Source organism: Coenobita brevimanus, chromosome 106, assembly GCF_032717465.1.
Source record: "Coenobita brevimanus isolate Jiangsu-jjx chromosome 106, ASM3271746v2, whole genome shotgun sequence".
Taxonomy (NCBI): Eukaryota; Metazoa; Arthropoda; class Malacostraca; order Decapoda; family Coenobitidae; genus Coenobita; species Coenobita brevimanus.
Window position 1 is genome coordinate 15082156 of NC_137059.1, and position 21519 is coordinate 15103674.

General features: G+C 45.6%; 1 non-coding gene across 1 annotated transcript; it reads left to right on the forward strand.

The window, feature by feature from the left end:
- The first annotated feature begins 5516 nt into the window (after positions 1 to 5516).
- Positions 5517 to 5635, forward strand: LOC145416594 (5S ribosomal RNA). Its single transcript, XR_013900307.1, has one exon. It is a non-coding gene; the product is annotated as a 5S ribosomal RNA (ribosomal RNA).
- The last annotated feature ends 15884 nt before the right edge of the window (positions 5636 to 21519 follow it).

Below are 21519 nucleotides of genomic sequence, written 5' to 3' on the forward strand. Positions count from 1 at the left end.
AAATAATATTTTCTACACACCAAACTGTCACTGTCAGAACATAGAATAGAAACATATGCTTTCAACTTCTTACACTGGAGTGACTGTCACTCTCAATACTTATATTATTACTATATACAATTATTTACACTGAAATCACTGTCACTGTCGGTGCTTTTACAACTACATACACTAATTTACACTCATCAGACTGTCACTGTCAGTACGTACAAGAAAACTAAACACTAGTATCACTGTCACTCTCAGTATCATTTACAAGATTCTTACCCTTATTTTCAATATCTAATCAGGCTGTGGTAGCCAAAGAAACACGGGTAAGCGCAGAGGGGAATTTTGCACTCTTTGCACTGCAAAGAGGTGCGCCTAAATGTTCTGTTTTGCCTGGTAGTGTGGCTGCACACATGACACCTCCTCAGTGCTTTTCCCCTCTTGGCAGTGCTTGGCAGTGCTAGGCAGTGGCTCCAGGCGATGTCGCTGAAGGTAGTCCTGGCACTGTAGGCGGTCTGGAGGTGTGTGTGAGTGGTGCCTGGGACCTGATGGCAGTACCTGCCCAAAACGCTGAAGCAGCTGGTACACACAAGTCTTAGGAAAACGCCAGAGAGAGTAGTTTGCTGGCTTCCTGTTCTTGATCTTATACAGGATGAAGGCGTTCAGCATGCACATATCAAGCAAGTGCAAGAACACCTTCCTGTACCAGCGACGGTTCCTCCTCAGGCAGTCTACCTCTCCAATCATCATGTCAGACTTGTCCACCAGTCGCATATTGACGTTGTAGTCAATCACAGCATCAGGCTTCATCACAGGATCGCCAGTCCTTCTGTCGACCTTCCCTGTGGCTTGCATTTCCCCCTTGTGAACTGTGGTGAGCACATTGATGATTCTCTTATCGTGCCACCTGATCGCCAGCATTTTGTCCGATTTTTTCAGGTGTACGTCTCCCCGCTTTGATCCTTCAGCCTCGGGGAAGGCAGGGTAGTGTGCCCTATTGCTCCGGACAGTGCTACAGGATCCGACGCCGTGTTCTGAAAGGTACTTGGCGAGTTTGGGAGCTGTATAATAATTGGCCATATACAGGACATGATTCCCGCCAAAGTACTTTTCCAAAAGCACTTTCACCACAGAACCAGAGAATCCAAGGGGGTCAGTCTTGTCCAAGTCCACATTGCTGGCAGTGTAGATAACAAAGTCTAGGATGAACCCCGTCTTGCAGTCGCACAGCACGAAAAACTTTATTCCAAAGCGGTGGCGTTTGCTAGGAATATACTGCACGAACTGAAGACGGCCCCTGAACAAAACCAAGGACTCGTCAATCACAACTTTCTTGAAGGGCCGAAGGAACGTCATAAACTTGTCCTTGATCAGGTTCAGGATTCCCCTCACTTTCCATAGTGGGTCAGTTTGGGAAGGCTCATCATTGTTGGCAAAGTGAAGGTACGTCATGAGTTGCCTGAAACGATCACGACTCATGTATTTGTTGAAGATGGGTGTGGGGCAAAGATCGTCAGCACTCCAGTACTCCTCATGCTTGTGCTTCCAATTATGTGGCATGAGAAGCATCAAGCCGATGAATACAAATAGTTCCCGGATCGTAACAGGAACCCATGCTGCCATCCGCGATGTGGATGGCGTTGCAGCTTCACCTTCACCTTCACGAACTGCAGCAGATTGCCCTTCGTACCTGTTCGTCTCGGTACAAATCTGCTCCATGACTTCGTTATCCAGGAAGGCCAACAGGTAGTCCAGACATTCACCATCCACTGGGACAGGGAAGTCAGCCTGTATTCCACACCCACTGGCATCAAAGGGCAGATCTTCTGGCACAAAATCTGAGCCCTCAGACCACACGAAGGCATCCAGAATGCCCTGCCTAGGCTGGGAGGTGGTGGGGGTGGCGGGGGGGTGAGGCAGGCCGTGTGGCAGTGGGTGAGGCAGGCCGTGTGGCAGAGGCTGTGCTAGGTCGTGTCGGTGTGGTGGTGGTGGTGGTGGGGAGATAAGGAGAAGGTTCAAGGGCACTCGCAGTGGCCTGAGTGGTGAGTTGCCTAGTGCGAGTAACCTTACCACTAACTCTAACACTAGGCGACACTTTCCTACTTCTACCAGCACGGACACGGGGCCTACGGAAACCTCTACGTAAACCAGACTGCTTACTTCCCTTCCGAGGTGGTGAAGGAGACTCAGAAGACTCTGGAGAAAGCACAGCTGAAGATGACGACGAGAGAATGGGGCTGGGAGTGCGTGGCGGTATGGTGGCGGCGTGACCTGGTGTAGGGGACAATGGACGGTCTGAGGAAGACAATGGCTGGGAAGCGGGGCCACCACTTCGTCTCCTCTTGGCCCCCTTTCTGTACGATAGTCCCCTTTTCAGTGGAGCCTTGCCTGTTGAGGTGCTGAGCACAGGAATTGTCACTTCAGGCACCTCAGACTCAGCACTCGATAGAGTGTCTGACTCGGCAAGGCTCGATAACACTCCGGCGTCACTACCATAATCCATTGACGTTTTCAACAATTCAATGCCTACAGCCGAGTCACTAAGGCCCTTAGCAGTTCCTAGTAAGGGTTTGGACGGGGTGGAGGTCACAAAGCCCTTTTTCGGAGGGCTGGAAGGCACAGACTCGGAAGAGCTTGAGTGAGACATGGTGTCACCTTCAAAGATTGCGGTAAACTGATGCTAAACAGGGGCAAACCTTGGGAAAAAATGCTAGTGTGACAACTGGGGAAACAAGCGTTTCCAATTAGCATAAAGTGCTTGCGAGAGGAAGGCGCAGATTGACACGTCTGAGCTGTCCGCGCGCTGCCATATCGCACGACGAGGGAGGGCCGGGCAGCGGTGCGTGGGTGGGTAAAAAAAAATTATACTTGGCAACAACCGAGGTCAGTGGTACAAAGGTCAAGTGTGCTAAAAGTAGCTAAAGGGTGGCGGTACTGATAGACAATACCAGCTGGAGCCTGCTTGCCCGCGGTTATTCAAAATTTACTAGAATCGCAAACGCGACGATCCGCCGTTATGTCCTTTTCGCCGAGCGTCGCAAACGCGACGATCCGCGTTTAAGGGGTTAATGAATAAAACAGAGTCGGATGACATCAACTGAGTCAACCGTTTACCACACTAAGCACACTAGAATCTCTTCCCTACACAATGACGTAATAGGTGTCTGGTGAGACTGCTTCTCTGATAAAACTGTTTACCACATTCATCACACTTCAAATTCTTCACTCCTGAATGAATTAACAGGTGTTGTGTGAGATTACCCTTCATTGCAAATAGTTTACCACATTCATCACACTTGAAATTCTTCACTCCTGAATGAATTACTAGGTGTTTGATGAGACCACGCTTCTCTGCAAACTGTTTACCACATTCATCACACCTGAAATTCTTCACTCCTGAATGAATTAACAGGTGTTGTGTGAGATTACATTTCATTGCAAATTGTTTACCACATTCATCACACTTGAAATTCTTCACTCCTGAATGAATTAACAGGTGTTGTGAGAGATTACATTTCATTGCAAATTGTTTACCACATTCATCACACTTGAAATTCTTCACTCCTGAATGAATTACTAGGTGTCTGATGAGACTACGCTTCTCTGGAAACTGTTTACCACATTCATCACACTTGAAATTCTTCACTCCTGAATGAATTAACAGGTGTTGTGTGAGATTACATTTCATTGCAAATAGTTTACCACATTCATCACACTTGAAATTCTTCACTCCTGAATGAATTAATAGGTGTTTGGTGAGACTATCCTTCTGTGTAAATTGTTTACCACATTCATCACACTTGAAATTCTTCACTCCTGAATGAATTACTAGGTGCTTGATGAGACCACGCTTCTCTGTAAACTGTTTACCACATTCATCACACTTGAAATTCTTCACTCCTGAATGAATTAATAGGTGCCGAGTGAGACGATCCTTCCGTGTAAATCGTTTATCACATTCATCACACTTGAAATTCTTCGCTCCTGAATGAATTAATAGGTGCTGAGTGAGACCAACCTTCTGAGAAAACAGTTTACCACATTCATCACACTTGAAATTCTTCACTCCTGAATGAATAACTGCATGTTGGGTAAGACTGTTCTTAAAAGGAAATGCTTTACCACACTCTAAACATCTGAACTGCTCAACTTCAGCTGAGGACACTGTGTCCAGGACAGTCTCATTGTCACTGAGGAATATTTTGTCACGCACCTCACACTCTGACTGTTCTTCCTTTACCACCTCCAATATTTTGTCACCCACCTCACACTCTGACTGTTCTTCCTTTACCACCTCCAATATTTTGTCACGCACCTCACACTCTGACTGTTCTTCCTTTACCACCTCCAATATTTTGTCATGCACCTCACACTCTGACTGTTCTTCCTTTACCACCTCCAATATTTTGTCACGCACCTCACACTCTGACTGTTCTTCCTTTACCACCTCCAATATTTTGTCACGCACCTCACACTCTGACTGTTCTTCCTTTACCACCTCCAATATTTTGTCACGCACCTCACACTCTGACTGTTCTTCCTTTACCACCTCCAATATTTTGTCACACACCTCACACTCTGACTGTTCTTCCTTTACCACCTCCAATATTTTGTCACCCACCTCGCACTCTGACTGTACATCCAGTTCTTCCTTTACCACCTCCAATATTTTGTCACCCACCTCACACTCTGACTGTACATTTGGTTCTTCCTTTACCACCTCCAATATTTTGTCACACACCTCACACTCTGACTGTACATCTGGTTCTTCCTTTACCACCTCCAATATTTTGTAACTCACCTCACACTCTGAATGTACATCTGGTTCTTCCTTTACCACCTCCAATATTTTGTAACTCACCTCACACTCTGACTGTACATCTGGTTCTTCCTTTACCACCTCCAATATTTTGTCACCCACCTCACACTCTGACTGTACATCTGGTTCTTCCTTTACCACCTCCAATATTTTGTAACTCACCTCACATTCTAACTTTACATCTGGTTCTTCCTTTACCACCTCCATTATATCATTCCTTCCACCTCTCTCAACTTCCACTATACTTCAGTTACTCTACCTTGGTGTTAATCTTACTGTCTACCACCAACAGGATGACTTACCCTCATTGTACCCATGCTCAGTCATAAGATGCTCCCATTACAATGAACAGTGTCAAAAATTCATCACTATTACTGGATAATAATAGTACATACATAAAATGGATAAAATTTCAAATCATAAAAAATGGATAAAATTTCAACACAGACTATTATTCCTTCAACCCTTTGGCCACGACCTATCATTTCTCGGTCATTCCCCTGGTTGCGGCCTAAGTCCCTAAAAAATTGTGCTAATTATACTGTTACTTTTCCAATGGGAAATTACTGTGAAGTTCTAATTTTTTTAGTGTGATAATGGTAAAAAATGCACATTTCTCTACAAAAATACTTTAAGGCTATAAGAAAAAAATGCGAAAATTAATTTTTGCAATTGTGTGATTTTGCAATAATGACAGAATTATGTCAAGGCCAACGGCCATACCACGTTGAGTACACCGCTTCCCGTCCGATCAGCGAAGTTAAGCAACGTTGGATCTGGTTAGTACTTGGATGGGTGACCGCCGGGGAACACCAGATGCTGTTGGCATCCCTACGTGTCAAGTGGGGTTGGTGGAGGATTAGTGCCCCTCCCTGTAAAACAATTAACTCTAAGCCCTTGGTCACCCCGTTTGGGATACATGGCGTCTGGCAATGAATGAATGAAAATTTATGTCAAGCAAGGTTTTCACTTGTATATCTACACTTGACACATGTACAGTACACTGTCTGTTGGCACACAAAGAGAAATCAAAACTAACCATATTTGTACAAGAACATTGTAATTTTCTGAGAAAAAAATGAAAAAATAATTTTTGCTATTCTCTAATTTTGCTATAATGACAAGATATTTACTTCAAACAAGGTTTTTCACTTGTATATATACACTAGACACATGTATACTGTTTGTTGGCACATAAAAGAAATCAAAACCTACTGTATTTAGAGAAAAACAACAGACGTGTAGATGGAAATGTGTTTTTTTCGGCTGTGGACTGTGGTTGCCTGACTTGCCACAAAGAATAATTGGTAGGGCGACCACAGTCACCTAACACGGCCAAAGGATTAAATATTGCAAACACGTGAATGCTTCTGAACCGTAACTTTAAACATACAGGCCATCACTGCTGAGTCAATTCAGGCATATTACCACCATCTTCCTTACTTCAAATGTTGTTACCCTTTGTCTCTGCCGTAAAAGATACTGCAAAGGATACCACACCAGGTATATAATCCAAATCAGCTTTGTGAAAAAAAAAAAAAATCTTCCACAGGACACTACATGGATAATAACCCATAATTTGTTGGCTGAGGTACCTCTTGTTGGATGTGCTAACACAACATAAGATGTGCCCTCAGTCCTGTTTTGTACTTATCATCCATTACTCAGGCAGTGACGACAGTGTTTATGACACTTTTACTGCTCTGACTCCAGCTGTGAACCTGGAACAACAGCCGCCATTAGACCAGCATTTCCATGAAGTTAAGTACATGGTCCAGTGAACCGTAATTTTGCATGGAGCTCATTTATACTGACAAAAAAGAAAAAAAAATGTTCAGGTTCATTTTAATGGTTATTCAATTTGCAAAGCAATTAAAGGCATATAGAAATGTAAATTAAAACAGCTAAAGAAAAAATACTGTGTCTTTGTCTTACTAGGGGCTTGTTTGCATATCTGTGTACAACATGAACTTTTATAAAAAAAAAATATATAATTTAACATTTAATATCACTTTACTGTTTCATTCATGACCAATACATCTTTAACCCTTAAAATGTGTAATCATCAAGTAACTGCTATATTACTTTTGGAATGTATTCTGAACTTCCTACCACCTCATTATTGTGCATCAGAGACATGGATAGCATCAACTGTGGCACAGTTTGACAGTAAGCCACACAATACTGGAATCACTCCTGTATTGAAGATAACAAAAACTTTAAAGAGCCAAAAGAGGAATCTTTGGGAATATTTATAATTCAATTTTCCCCAATACCAAAACAAAGGGATTCTTAACCTTTTTTTTTTCTGTGCAGATTTCACTTACACAATGCATGGTACAACCTAGGAATACATTATAGCCATGCAAAACAATGGTTTACAGTACAACACTTTATAAAGGCAGAGGCAGAAACATAAACATGAAGATTTGAGTCTTGGCACAGTCATTACCTTTTAGCAGGGGTCAACATCAGCTCCTCAGATGAACTGACTGCAAGCTGCCTTGTGCATGTCCAGTTGCCCTCTCACCACACACCTGAATCACAGATCACTTCATTACATACACAACGGTACACTATCTAGTGGGCAAGTACTTCATCGTACATCGATGCAACTATGTAATAATTTTATAAGTCATTGATCTGGAATCAACAGATTAATGTGTACATCCTGAGGAAATACAGAAACCAGTAAAGCTTAAATGTAAAGCATTTCTAAAACAAAGATACATACAACAATTGTAATTACATAATTTAAACAATAACTGAAATTATGAGGTGGTGGCAACAATCATCCACTCACTTGATGTATGGTAGTACTGAACATCTCCCTTCCCCTTTCTCACTTTATTTCCGTCTGCCTTCCTCTCATCTTACCTCTCCCTTCCCTTTCTGTTACTTTTTATGACTCTTCTTTCCATATCAGATGGTCTATGCTCAGTAGGGTAGGTTCATTATAAAACTACTATCTTGGACAAGTAGAGATAGTTAGGACTCAGTATTATGATGTCTGACGAGAAGTTTTAGATCCATCACTTGTATAGTTTTTTGAGGAAATCGATCTAAAGACAAATACAAATATCAGTGACCCACTGAATTTTTTCACAATTTTACTCTGACTTTCGTTTGTATGAAAGCATAGTATATGTGCATTCACTGAGCCTGACTTTTGTCATGTTGCAGGTATGTTACGTTGTGATACATTTCTTGAAAATGGGAAGAACTCGCAATTCTGCAGTGTCAACTTGGACTGGTACAGCCAGAAAGTTCTGCAGTCACCTTTCGCCACTGGATAAAACCGAACCGCCTACACTCTGCCAAGTAATACAGTATTGCTATTATCTGCAGAACAGTCATCCCCATGTAAAAGATTACGCTACTGCTAAGATGATAGCAAAGGATGTCATCGACATCTGGGAGACAGTCAACCCACGGCTTACCCTGCATGGAGAGTATTACGTGGTGAAAATGGTCAACAGAGTGTGCTTCAAGAAAGCAAAGGCCATCAACAGGAAATCTCTTCCTACAGTTCAGGAACAGAAACTGAAAGCAAAGTTAGATAAGCTTTTTGATATTTCCGCCTGTATATGTAAATTGCCTGTCCGTAACTGTGATGACAAATCTGTGAAGTGCAGCAAAGAAAACTGTCAAGTCCAGCATATTGTCTGCACTTGTCCTCCTAGAAAGAAGGTGAATATTTTCTCTGATTTATAATTGGTTCTATGTGTGCATTATTCAGCTGAATCCCATTGGGCATGCAATATAATGCACATATTTCTTATTTCTGGTTCCTATACAGGACAGGCAATACCTAGATGATCAGAGAGCTAAAGTGGGGACCAAAGGCTCTTTCCAGTTGGGCCCTGTTGATAGAGCCGACTCAAGGAGATGCCAAAAAATGGCAGCTGATGTCGAAAGTCTCAAGAGACAGGCTGAAAAGCACAGGGAAGCTGATGTGGTAGCTTCTACGACCACGTCTGCCCATGTTCTTGAAAGTGATACGGAAGAATTAGGACGGAAAAAATATGAATAAAATATATTTTCCAATAAACATGTGACGTATTTCATACTTCCACCCACTTAATGTAGTGGTTTTGTCTTTAGGGTAGCTCTACATTGAGTGGCAAGCTAAATGATTTCCTGTAAACCAGGAAAGCATTTACAACGCTGGGTGGTAACCTCATAACCAATCAACACGTGTTCCCTACATGACAATAAGTGGGTTGGTGGAGGGTTAGTGCCCCTCCCCGGAAAACAATCAGCTAAAAATACGAACAAGAAGCCTCAGACCAGGACTGACCAAAAGGTGATGACTAAGGACCGAACAAAGGACATGGTACAGATAGCTACTTGGAATGTAAGGGGTGTAAATGATGAGGTGAAAGAGAGATTGTCTAGGTGCTTGTGGGAGCAAAAGTGGATGTATGTGGAGTAACTGAAACTAAATGGCGAGGTGAGAGTGTGAAAGAATGGGAGTATGGTTGGGGAATATGTGCGGGAGTAGGTGAGAATGAGAGAGCAAAAGAAGGAGTGTGTATTGGTGTAAGTAACAGATGGAAGGAGAATATAAGAAAGTATGGATCAGTTGGCTTTAGGGTTGTGTGGGTAAGACTGAGAGTTGGACTAAAAATGTGGACGATTGTGTGCATGTATGCGCCAATGCAAGATCGTGCAAGGAGAGAGAAAGAGGAGTTCTGGACAAACATGGATGCATACTTGGAAAAGTTTGAATGGAATGAGAAAGTGTTTTTGATTGGAGATACGAATGGAAAAGTAGGGAATGTTAAGGTGGATGGAGTGGTTGGTGAGTGGGGTGTGCCTGCAGAGATGGATGAGAATGGCAGTGCTTTAGTGGACATTTGTGCTGCAAGGGGGTTGGTGAGAGTCAATACCCTCTTCAGGCACAAAATGATCCATAGGTACATGTGGCAAGTGATAAGAAGGGTGGGTGGTGAACTGAAAGAATGGAAGGTGATGACTGGTTACGTGTGTTTGGATGAAAGGATGAGGTGTGTAATGGATGCAAGAGTATACAGAAGCTGGGGAAGTGGACTTTCTGACCACAGAATCAAGGTCCAGAGAAAATGGAGAAATAGAAGAAGGGAAGGATAGGTGGAAGTAGTGCATACAAGGAGAGTGGAGAAATTACAAGAGGAGGGAAAAAAAGCATAATTTAAGAGGGAAGTGGAGATGCCATTGCGTAAATATGGAATTGAGCAGATGGGGGATGTGGAAGGTGTGTGCAAGATAGTCACAGACGAAATCTGTGCTGCATGGGAGGTGGTGTGTGGGTTGAAGAGAAGACAAAAGGGGGTGCAAGGAACAGCATGGTGGAATGAAGAGGTTAGGGAGGCTGTGGCACAAAAGAAGAAAGCATAGAGTGAGTGGATGAGAAACATTGGCGTGGAAGAAGCTGAGAGACGCAAGAGAAAGTTACATGCAGAGAGGACAAGAGAGGTGAAAAGATTAGTAAGAGAGGGTAAGAAGAGAGTGGATAAGGAATTTGGGAGGAATTTGAGTGTAAATTGGAGGGATGTAAGAAAATGTTCTGGAAAGAGGTAAAGAGAGTTAGACAGTGTGCCAATGAAGTTAGCTGGGGAGTGAAAGATATAAATAGTAGATTTTTTTTTTTTAATGTGAGGAAGACGGAACGAAAGGCCGCAAGCCCGCAAAATTGTTCCTTCCAAGAGAAAAACAAAATACAAGAGAGAGCCAAATTCAAGATCCGGTCATTTCATTTCGAGATGTCTGGAGTGACACACTGCATTTGAAAAACTGATCATAGGAAGCAGGAAATACAGACAGAGGGAGACAGTTCCAGAGTTGACCTGTTGCATAAATGATGGACTGGGAGTAACGGTTAACTCTTGCTTTAGGGAGCTGGACAGAAAAGGGATGAGAGTTTGCTGCCAGACGGGTGCTACACGCCCGTCGTAGAGGTGGAGGAATGCATGCAGACGGTTCAGAGGAGTAGTGACCATTGAAGTAGTGACAGAAAAGAGATAAAGCTGCAACACTGCAGAGAAGAGACAGAGGTTGAAGGGAGTCAGTAAGAGGAGGAGAGTTAACCCTTTAACCCCTTAAACGCGGATCGTCGCTTTTGCGACGGTCGGCCCCAAGGACGGAACAGCGGATCGTCGCGTTTGTGATTTGAGTAAATTTTGAATAACCGCGGGCAAGCAGGCTCCAGCTGGTGTTGTCTATCAGCACCACCACCCTCTAGCTACAACTAGCATACTTTACCTTTGTACTACTGACCTCAGTTGTTGCCAAATATCGCGTTTTCCCCCCGTTCCCCCCCCACCACGGCCCGGCCAGCCTGGCTGTGATACATGGCAGCGTTCTGAGCACTCAGAACTGTAAATCTGCACTCTCCTCTCACAAGCAGTTTATGCTACTAGGAAAAGCTTGTTTCCCCAATTGTAACACTAGCTTTTTTTCTCACGGTTTGCCCCTGTTTAGCATCAGTTTACTGCAAGCTTTCAAAGTGAGATTATGGCGAGTTCTAGCTCTTCCCAGTCAGTGCAAGCGGCCGACAGGAATGAGAATAAAGTGGCGGACGTAAGGCAGAATAAAAAGCGCGCCGTGGTGATCTTTTGGGAAGTAATATGATTGAAAATAATGTAGTATACATGTTTTTAGCTGTGAAAATGGAAATGTTTGTTGAGTGACGGGAAGACCGCCGCCACAGTGCATGTCGGCCGTATGCTCCGTTGATTTTAGCCCTATTTTCAGTGCTTATTGTACAAATACGGATTCCTAACTACCTTTACGTTGTAGTATAAAGTTTACTGTGACAGAATGAGGCTGTGGTAGAGGGGAAACCGGGTTGCTGGAGGTGTGAAAGTGAAGATTTGGTTACCCAACTTTGCAAGTCCTTGGGTAGTCCACGAAGGCTCAACACCTGTCTCTGGAGAAAGCTGAATGTAAGTACTATCTGCCGTACCAAGTATAATGTTCTAGGGTTAATCTCTGATTTTTGGCTAATATTTTCCTACAGGTACTCAGACAGCGATACAACCCCGCCACTCGGGGGGGGAACGACTGTACACAGCCGCGTTTAAGGGGTTAAACGCGGATCGTCGCGTTTGCGACGCTCGGCGAAAAGGACATAACGGCGGATCGTCGCGTTTGCGATTCTAGTAATTTTGAATAACTGCGGGCAAGCAGGCTCCAGCTGGTATTGCCTATCAGTACCACCACCCTTTACCTACAATTAGCATACTTTACCTTTGTACTACTGACCTCTGTTGTTGCCAAGTATCGCGTTTTTTCCCCCGTCCCCCCCCCCCATCATGGCCCGGCCAGCCTGGCTGTGATACATGGCAGCGCTCTGAGTGCTCAGAACTGTAAATCTGCGCTCTCCTCTCACAAGCAGTTTATGCTAATAGGAAACGCTTGTTTCCCCAGTTGTAACACTAGCTTTTTTTCTCACGGTTTTCCCCTGTTTAGCGTCAGTTTACCGCAAACTTTCAAAGTGACATTATGGCAAGTTCTAGCTCTTCCGAGTCAATGCAAGCGGCTGACAGGAACGAGAATAAAGTGGCAGGCGTAAGGCAGAATAAAAAGCGCGCCGTGGTGATCTTTTGGGAAGTAATATGATGGAAAATAATGTAGTATACATGTTTTTCGCTGTGAAAATGGAAATGTTTGTTGAGCGACGGGAAGACCGCCGCCGCGGCGCATGTCGGCCGTACGCTTCGTTGATTTTAGCCCTATTTTCAGTGCTTATTGTACAAATACAGATTCCAAACTACCTTTACGTTGTAGTATAAAGTTTACTGTGACAGAATGAGGCTGTGGTAGAGGGGAAACCGGGTTGCTGGAGGTGTGAAAGTGAAGATTTGGTTACCCAACTTTGCAAGTCCTTGGGTAGTCCACGAAGGCTCAACACCTGTCTCTGGAGAAAGCTGAATGTAAGTACTATCTGCCATACCAATTATAATGTTCTAGGGTTAATCTCTGATTTTTGGCTAATATTTTCCTACAGGTACTCAGACAGCGATACAACCCCGCCACTCGGGGGGGGGGGTCGACCGTTCACGGCAGCGTTAAAGGGGTTAATGAGATGTAAAGCCTTTGACTCCACCCTACTGAGAAAAGCTGTATGCGGGAAGACTCCCCACACGAGAGTTGTACTCCACACAGGGGCGGATAAAACCCGTGTATAGAGTCAACAATTGTGAAGGGGTAAAGAAGGAAAGGAGTCAGGTTAGGACACCTAATCTCTTGGAAGCAGATTTTACGAGATGTAATATGATCTTTCCAAGATATGTCCCAAGTAAATTGTAACTTGCAATACTTTGGTGATAGAAACTCCGTGTACAAACAGCTAGATAAGGAGTTTATTACAAGCTCACAGTAAAACAGTCTGCCCGGCTAGGATGTCTGCTATCAACTGATGCAATAACGCCGTCTTCAGGCGTGGGAAAGCATGCTGACCTAGCAAATTTAGTGGGGGCATGTATGCATTGGGGGGGGACATATATACATCAGGGTAGACATATTGTGGAGGGGGTACACTACTCCCCCGGGTAGCTGAGATGGTGTCTCCTGACACCAGGAGTTAAATGGTGGGTGATTATAGTAGTAAGGCAGGACCGGGGAGGTTTGTACAAGGGATAAGTATGATACAGGGGCAGTAAGGGAGACATGGCCATGTTGAGGGGAGGGAATTAGAACGATATATACAGATGAGATATACAAGGATTAATAGGTACAAATCCAGTAAGGGTCGAAGGTATATATAAACATAGTGGGAATTACACAATAATAGTTTGATACATGATAAACAAGGAGTAGATATGAGAGTTCTAGTGTTGTGCTTCCTTCATTTTTTTTTGTTTTTTTTTTGTGGATTTTCTGTAGGATACACTGTCACTGAGTAATGCATGAAAGAAATACCACCATTTTCTAGTAGGCAGAGTACTGTTCACAGTTTGGGTAATTGTTAGATGGCAATGGTAGTCACGGAATGCGAGGGCACTAAGTACGGGGAGTTTCTACGTCGTGTGTAGGGCGTACTATGCCTGTAGCGACTCTGATTTCCTGGAGTCGACGTTCCATTTTTCTGACACAAAAATGCACTGCACAGATGATGAGTAGAAAACCTATGAAAGCGATAACCACAGGGGGAAACACAACTGTTGGATGAACCCATGAACGGCTGAAGGCCAGAGAAAATTGATCCATAATGAAATCACTGTCATTGAGGAAGGTGAGCAAGGGCAAGTGAGGGGAGGTGATGGTAATGTTGGCAGATGGTAGGGTTGAAGGCATGTCGATTGGTTGAAAGATGTCATCGGAGTGTTATACGAACAGCTTGGTGATAGCGAGTGGCGTAAGTGATGACGGACTCTGATTTGACGGTACAATAGTCAGGTGCTTTGTAGAGACCACTAGCAGGGACGGAGCGAACGGAAGAACCAGGACACATGATTGTGACAGAGATGGGAACAGCAAAGAAGAAGTACTGGACATGGTTGAGGTGAGCATGGTGGACCGGGAGGTCAGGAGCTGGGACAAAAGAACAGGCCGAGTAGATGGAATGGTTGCGAACTAAAGCAGACTCACAGGGTGTAGCACTGCTAGGGAAGATAGCGAAAAGGTGGGCAGCACAGAGACGAGAGGTTGGAGTAAGGGAGGAACATTGCTGGAGGTCTGTGGACGAAAGGAAGGCAACGGAAAGATGATCATGGGAGAGGAGGAAATATTCAGAAGGAACAGACACCTGTAACAAGGAGTTGTTGAGGCGGAAAGGGAAGGGAATGATGTGGAAAAGGTTAAAGGTTATGGCAGAACGGAGAGGAATATGGACGACGACGTATGTAGTGAGAAGAGTGGCTTCGAGAACAGGATAATAATATTCAAGGGAAGAGTAAGGGAGGATTGGGGAGAGACCGAAGGTGGAGTGAGCCCATTCCAGGACAGAACGGAGAGCTGAGACAGGTACTAAGTCGGCAGTGACACGTCCATTGATAGCATCGACCAGGATACGAACCAAGTTAGAGACTTGAGACAGGAGAGAGTCAACGGCCAGTTGGAGATTATCCATGTTGAGTTTGAGGTAGAAGAACTGGGAGATAACGTTGAGATCTGAAAGGTGGCGTTGTAAGATATCGGTGAAATTGTTTAGAGTGGACGTGACTTCATTGAGTTGGGTTGTGAGCTTCTGTAACATAGTGTTTTGGATTTAATGACTCGGCGTTGTGATTCTAGGGCTGAAGCTAAATGAGTGAGATCAGATTTGAAGCCAGAAATGTCACGGGCTGTAGCAACGCCAAACAAGCCACTCAGAATCTCACCGCCGAAGTCGAAGAGACCTCGTTTCACACGAGAACGACCCACGGGTGTCTGAATGGAAAATGTGTCATTGAGCTCAGTGAATCTGTTACTTATGTAGTGCAATTGCCAGGAGAGTGGGAGGAAAAGGTTATAGAGATACTCATTTGGGTTGTGTGTCCCCATGAGGGCCGTGAGATGGCTCCTGATTCCGTGGAGCTGGTGCGCGTAGGCAGGTAGGGCAATGGCTACGTCGGCCAGGGGCGCAAGATCGTAGCGCAAAGAGGCGATGTCGTCGATAAGCATTACCTCGCCTCCCGAGCCGACCAAGGCCCCGGGACGTACTCCACCATCGTCCTGACCTGACCCAGACCCCAGGAGGGTCAGCACTGCCAGCAGGGAGATCGCTAACATCGTACCTAGAAAATCAGGGTAGAGTTAATGGGGAAGGTCGTGAAGAGGTTGATGGGCAGAGCGCAGTTTGGACCGATATTGATTGGTTGATGAATGAGCAGGTGGAGGTGGAGAGGAAGGAGACTGAGGGATAGGTGGAGACAGAGTAGATTGAGGGATGGGAGGAGGGGAAGAGGGGGCAGGAGGTTGTTTAAGTGACTCTTCCAACACGAGGCCACGGGGTGCTCGCTTTAAGTCATCGACGTGGACCCATCTGGTGTCCCTAGTGGACAGGTCCTGGAGGTGAAATTTGTTGCCTTGTTGAGTGAGGACGCGGTAGGGCCCTGTAAATTTGTCATCCAACTTAGAGGAACGCGTATGGGAATGAGCAAAGACAAGATCGCCTACAGTGATAGTGATAGGAGAGGCGGACTTATGTTGGCGCTGCAGCATGTCCTCCTGAGAGGAAGCCAAAGTGGATTGGACATACTGGTGGATTGTCTGGAAGTTGGCCAATTTTAGTTTAACATAATCATCCATGTTGTAGATGGGTTCTGGCTTTGAGGATAAGAGAGAGTATGGGAGGTCCTTGTCAAAACCAAAGAGGACGAAGAAGGGAGATTCAGCAATGGATGCATTGATGGAACTATTGATGGAGGATGCCACTTGGGGAATCCAGTCATCCCAGGACGAACTATGGGAGCCTAGATGTCTGAGGCACTCTAAGATTTTTCGGTTGTGGCGTTCTACAAGGCCATTGGAAGCCGGATGGTTAGGCACGACATTGCACTTACTGATATGAAAGTGGCGACAGATCTCATCTAGAAGGCTATTGTTGAATTCTGTACCGTTGTCAGTAAGAATGGTATGAGGGGTACTGAATGGGCAAATGACGTGATCAACAAGGGCACGTGCAACGCTCTTCGCGGTCTTGTCGGAGAGGGGAACGAGGACACAGTAGCAGGAGAAGTGGTCGACCGCTACGAACAAGTACTCAGCGCCAGATTCTGTGAGAGGAAGTTTTAAGAGATCGATTGAGACAGTTTCCCATGGTCGTGATGGGATTGGGTATTGTAAGAGAGGTGCTGGTAAGCCGGTTGATCCTTTGTGGCGGTGGCAGGAGAGGCAAGAGTCACAGTGGGCATTGATATCGCGGCGCATGGTTGGCCAATAGTATTTGAGACGTGCTTGGCGCAAGCATCGGTCTTTACCTGGATGGGAAGCTTGAGGAGTATTATGAACAATATGAAGAACCTTTGGTATCAGGGCAGTGGGAACAACAAGTTGGCGTACTTCGCGATTGGGCATATCTTTGCCTGTTAGCAGTGTTTTCCTGTACAAGAGATCATCATCTAGCATGAACTCATCTAGTGATACTGGCAGAGTAGGTAAGGTCGAGGCATCGCCAGATTCTAGGAAATAAATGACTTTGGACCACATGGGGTCTTGGTGTTGAAAGTTTCGAACAACTTCTGACGTTAGTGTAGTGTTTTCAGTTACTTCAGGCTGCAGTGATGTTATAGCTGCTGCTACGTGACGTGAGAGTGCGTCTGCGACTACATTCAACTTGCCTGGTACATATTGAAAAGTGGGATTAAAGTCCTGGATGATGACAGACCATCTATCTAACCTACCTGTTAGGTTGCGATTTTTGAACAAATCACATAGTGGAAGGTGGTCTGTTTGGATATGCACTGGATAACCATAGACGATATCTCTGAAATGTTTCAAGGACCAGATTACCGCTAGCGCTTCGAGATCTGTGACACTGTAGTTACGTTCAGCGGTTGTAAGGGTGCGACTAGCATACGCTATTACGCGCTTCCTTGATGCTTCATCGAGTTGCATCAAAACGGCACCAAGTCCAGTGCCTGAGGCGTCTGTGCAGAGAAGGAAAGGTGTGGTATAATCAGGGAATGCTAGAATAGGGGCATTTACAAGAGCTGTCTTTAGCTTTTGGAAAGCCTGGGACTGGTCGTTAGTTCAAACAAAGGGCACATTCTGCTTGAGTAAGTGGGTCAGAGGAGTGGCGATCTGCGCGTAATTCCTGATAAAGCGACGATAATAGCCACTGAGGCCCAGGAAACTTCGTACAGCGTCGGTAGTGGTAGGTTCTGGGAAGTTAATGATCGCCTTAGTTTTATCCTCATTAGTATGAATGCCTTGTGCATCTACGACATGGCCTAGGAATTTGATTTTCTTTCGCAGGAAGTCACATTTACTGAGATTGATTTTTAGGCCTGCGAGCTGGAGGCGTTCAAAGACTTGCTGGAGTTTGGTAAAATGATCAGGGATGGATTTACTCACAACAATGATATCATCTAGGTAAGCAAAAAGAGAGTGTCCCATCATACCGCTGAAGACTGAATGGATAAGTCGCATGAACACGGAAGGAGCATTTCTCAGACCAAAAGGGAGTCTCTTAAACTGAAAATGTCCGGAAGGGGTGCTAAAGGCTGTAACTGGGCAAGAGGACTCTTCCATTTCGACCTGCCAGTACCCGCTGAGGAGGTCTAAAGATGAAAAGACTACGTTATTTTCACCAAGGGATTCTAGCAAATCAGTGAGGACAGGTAGCGGGAAACGGTCTGGAACGGTGACAGAATTGACCTTACGATAGTCGATTTACTACTGGTCTAAGGTTGCCGTCCTTCTTTGGTACTAAGAAAAGTGGGCTATTCCATGGACTGACGGAGGGTTCAATAATGTCCTGGTCTAACATGTTCTGTACCATTTGATCTGTTTGCTTTCTCTGGTTGTGAGGCAATCGATACGCTGGTATGTAAATCGGCTGAGTTCCTGGGAGTAGTTCAATCGTATGTTTGACAAGGTCTGTTCTACCCATCGGTTCACCGGGTAAGGCAACCACGTTTCTGTACGAGGTCAGAAGGTCGAGGAGTTGAGGTGTATGTTCTGGGAATTCTGTGCAAGTGAGATGTGAGAGCATATCGGGTGAATGCATCGGCGCAGATCCCGTAGAGTTAATAGTACGTACACCGATTGGCGTATCATCAGTCTGAATAGTAGGAATTGAGGAATCCTGGCACACCTTTACGGCCGCTGGGTATACTAGGAAGTCTCCAATCTTTACACCACTTTTAAGCTTTAGTGGAGCATTTGTGACATTGAGCAAGTACAGGTAGCATAAACTGTCCTCTAAGACTGTACACCACGCTGACTCATAAGTCAAGCCATTCACACAACACGTCTCAGGTAGGGTTAGTACATCCACTCCTTCTTTCGCACCGCAACACAAACAGAGACTTTGGTGAACTCATGCGGTAACAAAATTGTGCACGTATTCGTTACTGCACGTTTCGTCTCTGCGTGTTGGAGAAGATCATTCAGACTGTGTGAGGTAGGTAACTGAGACATGTCTGAGTCAGCGATAGTGTTGTCGGGAGAGGATGTAAGAGCCATGTTCGAGGGCTGAGATGATGTATCAGGAGACATTGAGGAATTTATGTCCTTGCTCGCAGTCAGTAAAGGAATGATCTCTGTATTCTCAGATGATGAGAGTGGTGGTTTGGGCTGGGTTGGACTTTTTGGTAGTGATAGGGACAGAGGTAATTGAAGGACTGATTTGATCGTAAGAACAGGACGGGGACATTCCATGGTGTAAACCAGGAATCCAGAAATGTCTATACTACCACAAGCAGGTAATAATGCAATGGAATGTTGTGCCATGGTGGAGAAACCAATAAGGGCATCTGCGGGATACTGCAAGTCATTAGTGACATGAAATTCAATGAGGATAGGGGGCAAAGCTCTGTGGAGTTTGACTTCAAGGGTGACTCTTCCCTTAACCGTAAACTCTGAGCCGTTAACACCACATAAGCGAATGTCTGGTGGTTCTAGGAAACTGACGTGGCTGTGATGGCGATGAATAATTTGTAAGGAATTTTCAGAGATAAGATTTACTATAGATCCTGTGTCCAAGAAGAATGACGTTGGTATGTCATGACTGCTTCCGAGAATGACTAAACCCGAGGATGTTATGGGACCTACATGGCGGATGGGGAGTTGGGTTTCTGGTTCTACGTGATATTGGTCCGATACGGGCGCGGCGCTTCCCCCGACTGTGGGCGGTTGAGGTAACGACATTCCTCAGTGGTGTGAGTCGTGCTTGATTTGTGGTATTTGCAGTGTGGACGACGTGAGCGGGAAGGCGTACGCTGTCTGGTTTGGGAGTGAGGACGTCTGTATGTACGGTCGCAACTGGATGCTCGATGTCCAGGATGACCACAGTACCAGCAAAGAATCGAAGATTGTCTGTTCCGTCGGGCGCTAGATTGATCACGACCTGCGGTAGGAGAGCGATGTGTGGCAGGTCTGCCGCGTGTGGTGGGACGGGAGCGAGATTGGTCTGGGGTAGTGGAGGTGTGACAGACTGAGGAGGCCAAGGGTTGGGTGGCGCCCTGACGCGTGTAGTTCGAACCTGTTCTTTCATGAATGGCTTTAGTGACCTGAATAATTTTATCTCCTGGATTGAAACCGATTTCCAAGGCTAGCTCTCGCTGTTTAGGAGTAAGCCAGTGAAGGAATCTCAGGTAACCAATTAAGTCAGCAAAGTTGGTGAGTGAAAGCATTGGAACGCCATTCTTGTCTTCTAACCATTTCGTGCCTACCAGTAATTGGAGCATCTCGCTACTAGTTGCTTTCATGGCGGCGGCAGCTTCGCGGAGCTTGGCATATTGCGCTGGGACGCGCAAGTCCTCATCTAGTTGGTTTAGGAGATTAATGAATCCCATGAGAGACGCGGAATTTGAATGCTGGCAACAAAGGCTGATGAGTTCCGTACGAAAATCAGCAAAGGTACGAATGCTACCGAGATGTCCTGCACGGATCGCGGATCCGATGTCTGATTTACCGTGATGCAAGCGACCGAGGAGGTAAGCTACTTTGAGCGATTCCTCGGTAATTTGTCTATTATTTATTTCGGTTTCGACTTCTCTGAGGAAATCATAGACAGACCAAGTTGGGTCCTGGCCGGTAAATTTGGGACGATTGGCATCGTCGAGATAGATAGACTGTGGAGGGTTGGCCATGGCTGGAAGTGTATAAGTGGCGGGAGGAGAGGTGTGGGAGAGAGAGAAGGTAGTGGCAGTTAAGGGCGAGCAAGACGGGGTATGAAGGGAGGCAGGAGAGGGAACGACAGGGGAAGGAGTCGAGGAAGAAGAAGGGAGTGTAGAGGCAGGAGTAGAGGAGGAGGTATCTGGATTTACGAGGGTAGGACGGGTAGTAAGTGATTCTGCGGGAAGTGAAACGGGAGTCTCAGGTACAGGGCGGTGGTACTCTTTGCCACTTCGTAAATGAGTGATTGTGTTAGAGTCGGCAGACGGGGTATGATCAGGTGATGTTTCCGGGTCGAGAGGGCGGGCAGTAAGCGGTTGACGGGGAAAGTATGACATTTAATGCGGCAATGGAAGATGAAAGGATGAAGATGGATACGTTGGTGGAAATGTATAAATAACAATGAGAGAATGGAATACACTAGGTGTGGAAATGAATAAAGGTGCGGGCATGGATGGTTTAAATAAAATGCGAAGGATGAGATGGATAATAAATAACGTAGGTGAGATGAAAACGGGGCAATGGAAATGAGATGGAATATGTACAATAACCAATCTGTAGAGAAAATCGAGGATAATCTCTATAGAAAGGAAAGATATACTATAGTTACACAGTAGAAACGGGAGTGTCGAGAGGTATGACGTGCAGGGTGGCTGGGTGTAGCTGGGCTGGGGCGGGGCGGGGCGGGGCGACGGGGCGGGGCTGGGCGGGGCTGGGCTGCGGGGCAGAGACAGCTGGGCGGAGAGGAGAGGAGACGCCGCGATGAATCACCGGCAGGGAGTGGCGGTCTTAGGAGGCTCCGTAATGCAGACCAGATGCGGGCGACGGCGGAGGCCGGCGGCGGGTGGTGAGGCAGATGTCGGCGCAAGGCAGGTGTAGAGCTGGGGAGTTGCAAATGCAGAGAATGGTGGTGGGCAGACAGCGGGCAGACAGTGATAAGTGGCACCGTGGGGGCAGGAGCTATG